The sequence below is a fragment of the Camelus bactrianus genome, chromosome 9, assembly GCF_048773025.1.
Source record: "Camelus bactrianus isolate YW-2024 breed Bactrian camel chromosome 9, ASM4877302v1, whole genome shotgun sequence".
Taxonomy (NCBI): Eukaryota; Metazoa; Chordata; class Mammalia; order Artiodactyla; family Camelidae; genus Camelus; species Camelus bactrianus.
Genome location: NC_133547.1, coordinates 9,887,637 through 9,901,357, shown reverse-complemented (window position 1 = coordinate 9,901,357; position 13,721 = coordinate 9,887,637). Strand labels below are relative to the sequence as shown.

General features: G+C 39.0%; 1 long non-coding RNA gene across 1 annotated transcript in view; it reads left to right on the top strand.

Annotated features, from left to right (window-relative positions):
- The first annotated feature begins 5,082 nt into the window (after positions 1-5,082).
- Positions 5,083-13,721, top strand: part of LOC105062487 (uncharacterized) — an 18,614-nt gene continuing 9,975 nt past the window's right edge. Inside the window, exons 1-2 of the long non-coding RNA XR_834696.3 lie at positions 5,083-5,256; positions 11,307-11,409. This is a non-coding gene — a long non-coding RNA (uncharacterized LOC105062487). The remainder of the gene's footprint in view (positions 5,257-11,306; positions 11,410-13,721) is intronic.

The following is a 13,721-nucleotide window of genomic DNA, read 5'->3' as shown; positions in this document are numbered from 1 at the left end:
CAAACAACCAATGTATTCTTACCATGTTATCAAAATAAAGAAGAACTTTACGGTCATATTAGAGGATACAGAAAAGACATTTGATGAAAAATCAGCATAAATAATAATAATAATAACAACAACAACAACAACAATAATAATAAAATAATAATAATGATGAAAACTCTTAGCAAACGAATTGAAGTGAACTTACTTCTTCAGATTAAGAGTGTCTATTTTTTAAAAAGAAAGAGCAAACATAATACTAAGCAGCGCCCCCAACAAACGTACCACGCAACAAACGTACCACTCAACAAACACACACAATACTTGTCACACATAGTCACAGAGCTATATGCTGACGTGTCGCAGGCATTGATGGTCATACATACACACTTGTACCACATAATCACAGAGCTACACCCCAGACCTGTCACACATCACACAACACGTTCACACCCCTGCTCATGATACACAAAAACACGGTTCCATCACAGTCACAGATTCAGCCTGATCCTGTCGTGCAGAAAGTGCTGTCTTCTCTCTGGTGCACACACACATACAGTTTGTCACACAGTCGTGGAGAAACACTCCAGATCCGCCCTGAGCACCAGATAAGCACATGCAACGCATTCTACATACAGTCACAGAGACATACACTGGCCATTTCGTGTGCACAGACGCCCTCTTTTACAAACACTTAAACACACACACTCCATCCGTCACAGGACATCCCAGTCCTGTCATGTGCGCAGTCATGCAAATGCAACATCATCTTTCACACAGTGAAAGATGTGGCTCTACCATGCACACGATGTTCACACACAACCCCTACACCATGTCTGTCCCTCACCATCATGGAAACGTCGTGTCCCATACCTGACTCTCCGTTGCACCTGTCCAGGAGACACCCTGACCTGTTTTGACCACCCCTCCCCGTCACATCTGTCACACCAGCAATTCCTTCAGCAGCTTGCGTTCTCCTGGAGCGCTTCCCTCCCGCCAGTGGCCGCCGGCTGGGCTCCGAGTTCCCAAATTTCTCTCCGCTTCGCTCTGCATCGATTTGTCCTTCCACTGGACCTGCTCACACGCGGAGCCCCAAAACCACTAGGATGCTGTAGGGACACTTGGGAAATTCCAGGTTGTTTGGGCCCAGTGGCCTATGGGAAATGTAGTCCAGAGCTGGAAAAGCAGGAGACACAGGAATCCCAAGGTCCATGGAACCACCCGCCTCGGGGGTTTCTGGGAGTTGTAGTCGTTGCTAGCATTGCGCAGGCGCCTGCACCTGAAGGCCTTAGAGGGGGGTATGCGTGTGTGCGTGCGCGCGCGCGCGCGCGCGCGAGCGATTAAACGGCTGTAGATAGATGTAGCTTTGTTCTGGAGGCAGTTCCTAGCGGCAGATTCTCACAAAATTTGAGATGGTATCCACTGGGGTTCCAGGGCTCCCACCTGGGATTAGTGCTGAGGATGCTTAAGTCCCTTACACAAAACGGTGTAGTATTTGCATGTAACCTATGTGCATCCTTCCTTATACTTTAAATCATCTGTAGATTACTTGTACTTAATACAATGTAAATTCTATGTAAATAGTTACTACTTGCAGCAAATTCATTTTACTTTTTGGAAATTTCTGGAATTTTAAAAAATATTTTGGATTAACGGTTGAATCCAGTGATGCCGAATGGGTGGATATGGAGGGCTGACTGTATTTAAAAATTATGTAGACTTACAACAAAGTGAATACATTTAGAAAACTAAGGTAATAAATATCCAACATGTTACTTCCTAATTATTAACTATCCTCTTGAGATTATGTCTATTGCATCTGTATGGTGGAAATACTGTATCATGGTATACTACTGTCCATCTCTTCCCAACCCCACCTGCAGGAATACCACATTGGTAGCTAGAAATTGGCCATGACCAGGACTGTTCACACCATGGGAACTGACAATTGCAACAAATCAGGGCTTGATTTACTGTTTGTTGATTGGGGGTTGGGGAGCTCCCCAAAGGCCTATCTCCTCCTTCTGCAATGTCCCCCTAGTGCCGTTTCCTGGTAAGGCTTACCATTGTGAGCTGAGGCAAAAAACTGATAACAGAAAAAAATGACATACTACATTTTCACTTATCAAATTTAAAAAACATGTACATAGTATACAGTATTGTTGAGAATGTGTCAGAAATGAGAACTCTCATAGGTAGCTATTGGTAAGGACAACAACCTTTTGACAATTGAGTTGAATTAGTAACTATTACAATGTCTGAAAACAAACCCCTAATCAATGAGCATTTTTACATTTAAGAATACAGCTTACAAAAATGCTGACTTGAAGGGAAAAGGTGTGGATATAGTAATGCTAACTGAAGCCATGTCTGTAATACTGAAGAACTGAAACCAACCTCAGTGTTCATCTTTTGAGGAATTGTTACTCTCAGTTGACCAATATGGTAGCTATTTGTGGCTATTTAAAGTTATTAAAATTAAGTAAAATTTAATAGTCAGTTACTTAGTCAGTCTAGTCACATTTCAAATCCTCAGTAGCCAGTGTGACTAGTCATTACTATATTGGACAACACAGATATAAATAAAACATTATCAGCATCACAGAAAGTTATATTGGACAGTTAGATAATAATTCAACATTTAAAAGGTGTTAAATCTCTATATTCCACACTGGGAATAAATCTGAAAAAAACCAAAAACTCTAATTTGAAAAGATACATGCACCCCAGTGTTCATAGCAACATTATTTAAAATTGCCAAGGTATGGAAGCAACGTGTGTCCGTCAACAGATGAATGGATAAAGAAGATGTGGCATATATATATATATATATATATATATATATGTATATATATATTACTCAACCATAAGAATGAAATTTTGTCATTTGCAGCAACATGGATGGACTTAGAGGGCATCATGCTAGGTGAAATAAGTCAGAGAAAAAACAAATGCTGTATGATTTCACTCATATGTGGAATATAAAAACCAAGCAAAAAACAAAATCATGAACAAATCCAACCAAATCTAACCAAACATGTAGTTACAGAGAACAGAATGGTGGTTACCAGAGTGGGAGGCAAGTGGTGGGGTGGAAAGTGAAACAGGTAAAGTGTGTGTGTGAGTCAACCACACTGACTCCATTTTGCCAGCTCCATCTCAGGCCCACAGTCCTACTCCCACGCCTCTCTGCATGACTGAAACTTAGCCCACTCACAAGGGCTGCGCCCAGTGTCACTGTTTGCTTCTCCGGAGTAGATCCTTGGAGCTACATGAGAGGCTGTCTGCTGGGCTATAGTTCTGAGTTTGGCTCAAATGACTCTTTTCTATTCCAAGTATAGGTGGCTTAGTGATGATTTCCGTCGACAGATGGATGTATGGATAAAAGGAAAGATGGATTGATGGATGAATAGAGAAGAAAGCAGGGGTGGCCATACTTACATTACACAAAATACACTTTGTCAAAATTTCAAGCAGGGCATAAAAATACCAAGAGAAAATACGTGAAAGCCTACTACCTTGTGATAATGATTTTGAGTATTTCTTAGTATCTTCTAATGCATACACATGTAAATAACAGAGATGTATGTATGTATTTTATTTTAAACTTTTAACAGGCATTTTTCTTACATCACTTACCAGTTTCTCCTCTGTACCTACTTTCACAAGCCCCTGCACTCTCCTTGTGTAGAACAATGTTAAAAATCTGGCATACATATCCCATAACTTTCTCCATGTTCATACAATTCATATACAAATGCACACAGTTCCCTTCAACCTCTATATCAAGACATATTTAAATTTCATCACAAGTAAATTATTTATAACTAATGAGGAATATACTTTGAAAGTATACAATTATGTAAATACAATCCAACTTAAGAAATAGAGTACACAAAGTAACTCAGAATCCTTCTGCAAACTTATCTCTTCATCTTCCTGCCTTCCTGTAGTTTCCGCATTCCTGAATTTTGTCATATCCTGTTTTTTTAAAATTACGTACCATTTATGCATAAAATACCATTTATTTTGCCTCTTTTTAAAGTTTTGTGAATGGAATTATACAGTATGTATATTTCTGACTCGTTGCTCATCGTATTTGTTAAATTCTGTAGCTTTCACTGCTGTGCACTATTTCACTGTAGAGGTCCTCCACACCTAATTATCCATCTTTGATTCATTATAAAATATCCAAATTTTTGGCAGGTAAGTTGCAAACCTTTTTCTGCATGTTAAATTTGATTCTTCCAAGACGATGTAGTAACACTATTTTATAGGTAACAAAATTGTGGACTATTGTCACTCACTGTCACAACACACAGTCACATATAGTGGTTGGTAGTCAGATAATCAAACTAACACATACCAAGCGAGGCAACGTTGTACAGTTTTTCAGTCCCAGCTGGATGGTGGTCTACTTTCACAATCAAAAGAAAAGCGTATCAGGAAAAATATCTCACAAATATTGTCACCTTCAGTTACTGACATTAAGAGAAACATACAAAGTCACAGACCTCAAGTCTCAGTCCTACAGACACCTCCTCAAGGTCCCCATGGGCACAATTACCATTCACGACCACTTATTGTTGCTTTCCAACAGTGGCATATAATATCTAATATAAACCACCTTACCCCAAAGGAAACAAAGATTCACATTTGCAGAAACTACCCCATGAATATAAACAACTCTACACAGATTTCCAGACACCGAATCGGACCCACAAGCTCACGGAAAGCAAGACACACTCATTTTTTCAACTGCCAGACCCTGCTCCAGTCTCTCGTACCCCGATTAACGCGCGATGTCTCAGCTCACCGAGGGGTCCCTGGTCACCTCCCACCCCATTCCCATCCCCACCCGCTCTGGATTCCACAATGGGTTCCTCAGCTTTCGCTGAGAACCTTTTAATTCGCCCTTGGCCACGATAAAGACAAATGAGCCATCAGGTTCGCGCAAGACACAAATGTCTCCCTCCAGCAAAGACCAGAAATCCCGGCGACCTTTGGAAAACCTTCCTCTGATAGGCAGAGCCGAGTTGCATGCTGGGAACTTCCGGGGCTTCACCTACTGCGGACTACATTTCCCAGAAGTCGCCGAGCACAGGTTTTTCGCTGGGTGGGGCCAGTTTGCCTAGGAAGAGTGCTTTGAACCGCCTGGCTCCGAGCCTCCGAGGATTTTCCGGCTCTTATTTCCCATGAGCCTCTGGGCCCAAATTAACCTCCGTCTCTAGGTCCCTTTCCGGTGTCTTCAAGGTGCTTGGACTCTGGGCGGTGAGTTGGACCTGTCCGAGGAAGTAGTCAGTGCAGAATGAGGGTGGGAGGGCTCCGGCGACTTCACCGGAGCCGAGTCGCAACCGGCAGTGAGGGTGGGGTGGGGTGACACTGGGAGGCGCTCGGGGTAAGAAGGTCCTTGTCACGAACAGGCGCCTCAGGGCGTGTCGTGTCTGGAGCCTCAGTCTTGTATGTGAGAAGAGTAGTGCGTGACAGATGGCGTGACAGGGCCCGGGGGTGTCTCCCTCACGATGTGTGCCTTTGGGAATATGTTGGTGGGGTAATGAGATGCGTGGCCTTATTTGTAGGTTCAGTTTGCTTTGGCTGTGTGCTCTGGGTTCCCTCTAGACTGTCTTAGGGACTGCTGAAGTTAAATGACCGCAAGAAAAGAAGTCCTGTACTAAGCCCTAGAATGTACATTTCCAGCAACAAGGCAGAGATCTAGTCTTGGAATGAGAATTTTACATCTGGAAGGGTCCTCGTGACAGGTTTCTGGGAAGACATGATGGGGAAGTCCAGGAAGTAGAATTCCTAGAAGGGGGCACTTCATTTGATACAGGAAAAACAAATGTGAGGCAAGAGCAGGGCCATGTCCCAGGTCTCAGTTGAGCCCCTGGGATGTGCCCCGGCTTCATAGAGAAAAGAATTCAAGAGTGGACCACAGTTGAGTAAAGGTAGGTTTATTTAGGGAGATACATATTACATAGAGTGTAGGCTTTTTCAGAAGATGAGAGAAAGGCCTTGATGTGTAGGGGTTGGGTGCTCAAGTTAAAGTGTAGATACACACTGTGTAGGCAGAGTGTGGGCATCTCCCAAGAGGAGGGAGCAAGAAAGGCAGCAAGGTGCCGTGTTGCTAGTTTTTATGGGCTGCGTAGCTTCATGTGCCAGGAAGTGGGAGGACCATTCCAACTACCCTGGGGAAGGGGCTGGGATTCCCAGGAATTGGGCCACCACCCACTCTTTGACCTTTTATGGTCAACCTCAAAGCTGTCACGGTGCCAGTGGGAGTGTCATTTACCATGTCAGTAACATAATGAGCATATAATGAAGCTCAAGGTCTACTAGAAGTCAAATGTCCTACCATCATGAGCCTCAAGGCCTACTGGGAATTGAATCTTCCACCATTTGGGTGTTAATTGCTCTATCATTCCTTGAACGGCTATGCCTTGCCCTACTTTCCTCCTGTCTCACCCTGGGGGCCAGCTACATGTTTCACTGGAACCAGAATCCTGTCCCCAAGAACTGCTGTCAACTCAATTCCAGCTTCCCCTTTAATTCCATTTGTTTATGTGTGGATAAGGCAGATGTGGCCCTGGAGGGTGTTTCATTTCTGTTTTGTTTTTGGTTTTGTTTTTAGTTAAGTCTCCCAGTGTTCCAAGAAATACTAGCGTCTTGTGGTTTCTTTTTTCTCCCTCTTGCTGCTCGGTTTCTAAAAAGGACCATGAGGAGGAGTGGAAATTGTTGCATATTTAGAAATCACAGATCTGAGTTTTCCAGAGAGATAAGATGGAATGTGGGATTTCTTGGTCTCAGCCTCAACTTGTATGAGATCACAGGCTTTGTGAGCTTTCAGGATTAGAGTGGGGAGTGAGTGGTTCTTTCCAGGGACTCTCTAGACAATAAACACCAGTGTCAAAGTCCATTTTGTTATTGGCCAGGATGTGCCGTCTGTGCCGTGTCTGATATCCTTTATCAATATCCTCCAACTTGGGGACAAGGAATATGTTAAGTGATGGGTGGTTGATGATACCATGTAAGAAAATGATCTAGACTCCTAACTGCTGGGTGATAATAGACTCCTAGAATTAAGAAAATCTTTAGAAGTTTTGTTCAAACTAAATGTATAATAGTTATTGGTCTCATATATCAATATGATGAACTGAATTACAGCTCATAAACATTTTGTGTATTCATCATAATAAAAAAAATGCTTGTGATATAATCTAATAGAATCATCCACTTGAGGCTTAATGGTAATTCTTTATGGAAGTCACTTTTCTAAAACAGATTTTATAGTACATTTGGGAAAAAAGTCTTTTTTTGTGTGTTTCTTTTAAAGGGAAAAGATGGTATAGCAATTCACATTTATAAGGAATTTATGAAACAGGCACTTAGCAGGTTGTATATATGTATATACACCCATAAACATCTGTATCACTTCCCCCAACACACACTATTTTTATTTAATAGAAGAGAAACTGGGATTATTTTATATATTATTAGATCTGGATAGCTGAGTTATCTCACAGAATCCAGGAAGTTTTTTTCTGCTGTAACTGGATTCTTCTAGAACATGAAAACACTCTGCTTTAGTCCTATTAATTTTCTTACTTTTCCCTACCTGTACATCTCACAGTGATTGTTATATTTTCTTCTTCTTATAGTTTATTCTTCATAGTCCTCTTTTTTTCCCCTTGGAAATATTTTCTGAAACTCTTAAATGTCTTTAATTTCACAAGTAATGTGTGGCCATCATTAAAAAGTCCACACTGTCTCCAACATTTATTATTCATGGACTTTTTAACGATGGCTATTCTGACTGGTGTGAGGTGATACCTCATTGTAGTTTTTCTTTGCATTTCTCTGATAATTAGCAATAAATTAAGGAGTTTTGTATGTAAACTTTTTCTCAAAATCTTGTGAATATCAGGAGAAAAGACTGTCTCTTCGATAAGTGGTGCTAGGAAACCTGGACATGTAAAAGAATGAAATTAGAACACTCTCTAACACCATATACAAAAATAAAATCAAAATGGATTAAAGACCTAAATGGAAGATCAGATACTCTAAAACTCCTAGAGGAAAACATAGGCAGAACACTGACATAAATCACAGCAATATTTTTTTTTTAGATCTCTCTCCTAAAGTAAAGAAAACAAAAGCAAAAATAAACTTATGGGACCTAATTAAACTTAAAAGCTTTTGTACACAAAGGAAACCATCGACAAAATGAAAAGACAGTTCTACTGAATGGGAGAAGATCATTGCAAATAAGGGGTTAATATCCAATGTATTAAACAGCTTATACAACTCAACGTCAAAAAAACAAGTAACCTGATTAAAAAATGGGCGAAAGAACTGAATAGACATTTTTCCAAAGAGGACATGTAGAAGGCCAATAGGCACACAGAAAGATGTGTGTGCCTCAACATCACAAATCATCAAGGACATGAAAGTCAAATCCACCATGAGATATCGCATCACACCAGTCAGAATGGCTATCATCAAAAAGAACACAAATAACAAATGTTGGCAAGAATGTGGAGAAAAGGGAACCTTTGTACATTGTTGGTGGGAATGTAAATTGGTGCAGCAACTGTGGAAAACAGTATGGAGGTTTCTCAAAAAACTACAAATAGAACTACCATATGACCCAGCAATTCCTCTTCTGGATATATATCTGAAAAAAAAAACACTAATTCAAAAAGATACATGCACCCCAATGTTCATAGCAGCATTATTTACAATTGCCAAGGTATAGAAGCAATCTAAGTGTCCATCAACAAATGAATAGATAGAGATGTGGTATATATTCACAATGGAATACTACCCAGCCATAAAAAAGAATGAAAATCTGCCATTTGCAGCAACATGGATGGACTTGGAGGGCATTATGCTAAGTGAAATAAGTCAGAGAAAGACATCACTTTTGTGTGGAATCTAAAAAATACCACAAACTAGTGAACAAAAAGAAGCCGACTCACAGATATAGAGAACAAACTAGTGGTAACCAGTGGGGAAATGGGAGGAGGGGCAGTATAGGGGTAGGGAGGACAAAAGGGTTTTTATGAGATTACATGAAGTCATGTGTGTGAAATTTTTGAAAATTGTAAAACACCACAGAATTTAAAGAACCTTTTTATTCAATAAAAATCAACTAAAAAAGAAACAAGTCTTGTGAATATCATTTATTATATCTACATAATTAAAATATCTATCAAGTTTTCCAAATTTTTTTGGAATACAATACTTTATCTTTCTGTACATAATTGTTGTTGATCATTTTCAAACCTTGTTAATAGAAATAATTGTATAGAAATGTACTTTTTTCACTCTAGTTTATCTCATTAACATGAGATACATAGATGGATTGCTGGACTTAAACATATGCTTATTTTAAATAAGGATATAACATACTCTCTACAAATGTTATGTATGATTTATTTACCACCAAAATTGATTAGGGATTAATAGCACATCAAAGTTAAGGTACAATGGATATTATTTTAATAAAAACTTGCTAGTGTCAGTTTTAAGGCCAATATGGCATATTTTATAACATTTTTATTTGTCGTAAGCTAGACAGTTTTTATGTACACATTCATTCATTTTTTATTCCTCTTTTATTAAATCTCCATTTCTATCCTTAGCTCATTCTTTTTACATTGATGTATTCATATGTATATTATTTTTAAAATTAAGTTCAGTATTTTGTTTCTCATAGTTGGAACAAAAATTTTCCACTTAATTTGCTTTAACTTTGCTCAAGGGAATATTGAAACAGGAGCTTTACTATTTTCATAGGTAAGTTTATTCATTATTTACTTTGTTTTCTACTTGGATGTCATGCACCCACACATGGATTATAAAAGCCTTCATTTATATTTTATAAATATATTGGTAGTCTATGTTTCTTTCATTATTTTTCTTATTATAGTTAAAATACATATTATAATGTTTACCATTTTAACCATTTTTAAGTGTTCAGCTCAGTAGAACTAAGCAATTCACACTACCACTATCCATCTCCAGAACCTCTGCATCATCCAAAACTGAAACTCTGTACTTATCAAACAGTAACTCCCCATCACCCCAGCCTCTGCTCCTGTAAGCCCCTGGTAACCACCTTCTACTTTCTGTCTCTGAATTTGACTGTTCTAAGTACCTTATATAAGTGAAATCATACAATATTTGATATTTTGTGTCTAGTTTATTTCATTTAGCGTAATATTTTCAGGGTTTCCATGTGGTAGCATGTATTAAAATTGTACTCCTTTTTAAAGCTGAATAATATTTCATAATATGTGTAAACTACATTTTGTTTATGCACTCATCTATTGTGTACATGTGTTTTTTTCCACCACCTTTGGCTATTGTAATGTTGCTATGAACATTGGTGTACAAATACCATTTAAATTCTTGCTTTCAGTTCTTTTGGGTATATACCTAAAAGTGGGATTGTTGGATTACAGGGTAATTGTATGTCAAAATTTTCGAGGAACCACCATATTGTTTTCCACAGCAGCTGCACCGTTTTACATTCCTACCAGCAATGCACAAGAGTTCTAATTTCTCCACATCCTCTCCAACACTTGTCATTATCTTTTTTCTTTTATAATAGTAGCCATCATAATGCATGTGAAGTGGTATCTAATTGTGGTTTTGATTTGCATTTCCCCAATAATGAATGATATTGATCATCTTTTCATGTTCTTTTTGGCCATTTGTATATTTTCATGGAAGAAATATCTGTTCATTTGCTCACTTAACAATGGGGTTGTTTGTTTTCTGTTGTTGAGTTGTAGAAATTCTTTATATATTTTGAATATTAATCTCCTGTCAGATAAATAATTTGAAATTTTTTTCCCTTTCTGAGGGTTGCCTTTTTACTACATTTATATTTACCTTTGATGCACAAAAGTACTTAATTTTGATGAAGCCCAATTGATTTATTTTTTCTGTGCTTTCGGTTTCATGTCCAAGAAATCATTGCCAAATCCAGTGTCATGAAGATTCCCCTATATGTTTTATTTTAAGAGTTTTATAGTATTAACTCTTACTTTTAAATCTTTGATCCATTTTGAGTTAATTTTTGATTATGGTGTGAGGTACGTGTCCAAATTCATTCTTCTGCATGTAGGTGTCTAGTTTTCCCAGCACCATTTGTTGAAGAGACTGTTCTTTCCCCCATTGAATGGTCTTAGCCCCCTTGTCAAAATCAATTGACAATTGATGTGTGAGTTTTTATGGACTCTGAATTCTATTCCATTGATCTGTATGCCTGTCTTTATGTCAGCAACACAGTTTTTTATTATGATACCTTTGTGTAGGCCCCCGCTGAAGGCTCTGGAGAATAAGCCATGGGCTGAACTGATAAACAAGCTATGAGGAATATCATGTATCCAGTATGGATGGCTGGATAGCCAATGACAGGTAAGATCCTCAGAGGAGGACAACCTAAGACAGGCACAGCCGGCTGGATGAGAGATGGCCTACTTAATGAAGTTTCGTGATGAACTTTAAAACATAATCTGTCCTTGATCATGTAACATCCTGTGCTTACTGCAGGAACTTGGGGACCTAAATAGATTAAGATTATTAACATTGTCCTAACTTAGATGATATGTGAGGCATCGTGCATGTCTGATATAAACCCTTTTCCAAGCATCAATAAACAGAGAACTGCTTCGCTTCTCTCCACACGGTGTTCGTGTGTACATGATATCACACCACCGACATTTGGTGACCCGATGTGATATCAGCGTGGCAACTACATGTAAGTAAGGGGAAAAATTTATATCGGGGACTTTCAGCCTATCAGGCATGCCACAATGTAACTATGGGACAGCAGCTGACAGTACAGCAGACAATTTATTTCCGTATTCTGCAGCAATTGTTAAAGGCTATTTCAAAGCAGGGCACTCTCCCAGGTGCCCCTCAAAAACAAATATAGGAAGTCACTGTCAGCCAAAGTCCCATCTCACCATTTCTGACCTCATCACAGCTTCCCCCGGGAGCGCAAGTTTAGCTCTAATGACTATTGATAATGAGTTGATACATGACAGTAATAAAACCTACTTAATCTCTACTGGAGTTTGGGGACCTTTACCTTCTGGGTATTTTGGATTGCTATTAGGGAGATCATCTGTGGGCTTAAAAGGGTTAACAGTTTTACATGGTGTTATTGATAATGATTATACTGGAAAAATTAAAATTATGGTTCATGCCTCTTCTTATTACATTATTCCTAAGCAATCTCGAATTGCTCAAATTATTTTGATACCTTATTTACCTGCTCAAAAATTTGCTGAAAATAATAGAGGAGATAAGGGCTTCGGACATACAGGACAGAAAGCTTTTGGGACACATCCATTAACTGATAACAGACCTGTTTTAACAGTTTCAATACAAGGAAAGCAATTTACAGGGTTATTAGACACAGGAGTGGACAAAACTATTATTTCCAGTTTCCATTGGCCTTCTTATTGGCAAAAACACAAATCTGATGTCACTATCAAGGAGTTGATGGACTGATGGCACCTAAAATAAGTTCTCACCCACTAAAGGTCCAAGGGCCTAAAAATAAAATGGCCTTTGTAACTCCTTTTATATTACCAATACCCTGCACTCTATGGGGCAGGGACTTTCTTGCTCAGTGAAACCTGACCTTAAAGATGATCCTTTTTAATAGGGGCTGCTGCTACTATCCCAAATATTATTCCCATTGCTCTAACATGGACCCAACAGCAACCTGTTTGGGTGGAGCAATGGCCCCTTCCTAAAGAAAAATTACAAACATTACAAAAATGGGTTGCAAAACAACTAAAGTTGGGTCATTTAAAACATTCTACTAGTCCTTAAAACACACCTGTTTTTGTAATAAAAAAAAATGGAGGTTATTGCAAGATTTGCATGCAAAAAATGCTGTAATGCAACCTATGGGACCCTTACATAAGGGGCTGCCCAATCCTTCACTTATTCCTGACTCTTGGCCCTTACTTGTTTTTAACATAAAGGATTGTTTTTTCTCATTACCTTTGCACAAAGCTAATAAGAAAAATTTGCCTTTACTGTTCCTACCTGTAACAATCAGGAGTTTTCATACTACTTCATGAAGTCCTGCTAGACTCTGTTTTTGGTGCCTACCTGCCTCAGCCCCCTTTCTTAGCTCTTAGTTGCAATACATATGAGTATCTTTTTATTGATCTGCCTTTCTAAATTAACAGGCAGATCTTTGTAGGCAGATACATTTCAGATTTGTCTGTATGTCCCCTTAGAAAGGCTATCTTAGGCTAGAAGAAGGTCCTTGGTCCCAGCATCCTGATAGGAAATGAAATCACAGAGACAGAGTGTCAGAGGTTGTGATTAGAACTTATGCAAATTTAGTAGATGGTAGGTTGGTGGAGGAAGGAGTTGAAATATTTGTTTCTGGGCTGAGAGGGGTAAGGGCCAATCACATGTCTACAGGGGTTAATTTGGGTATAGGAGTTCACGGGAGTATTTATTCCCGGCCTTAGGACAGAAACTTCCATCCTTACAGTGTGAAGGACATACGTCTTATATCTGGTTCTTTATGTCAGGAATTTACCTCAAAATAGGTCAAGGATGGACATCATAGCCTTAATCCCCAGACTTTTCTGTGGGTCTAGTTTCAGTTCTGCCTCTTTAAAGAAAAGCTGTAATCACCCTCTGCAAACTCTGAATGAATCAGAATATGGCATCCGTTTGGCTAGAGTTCTATCTTC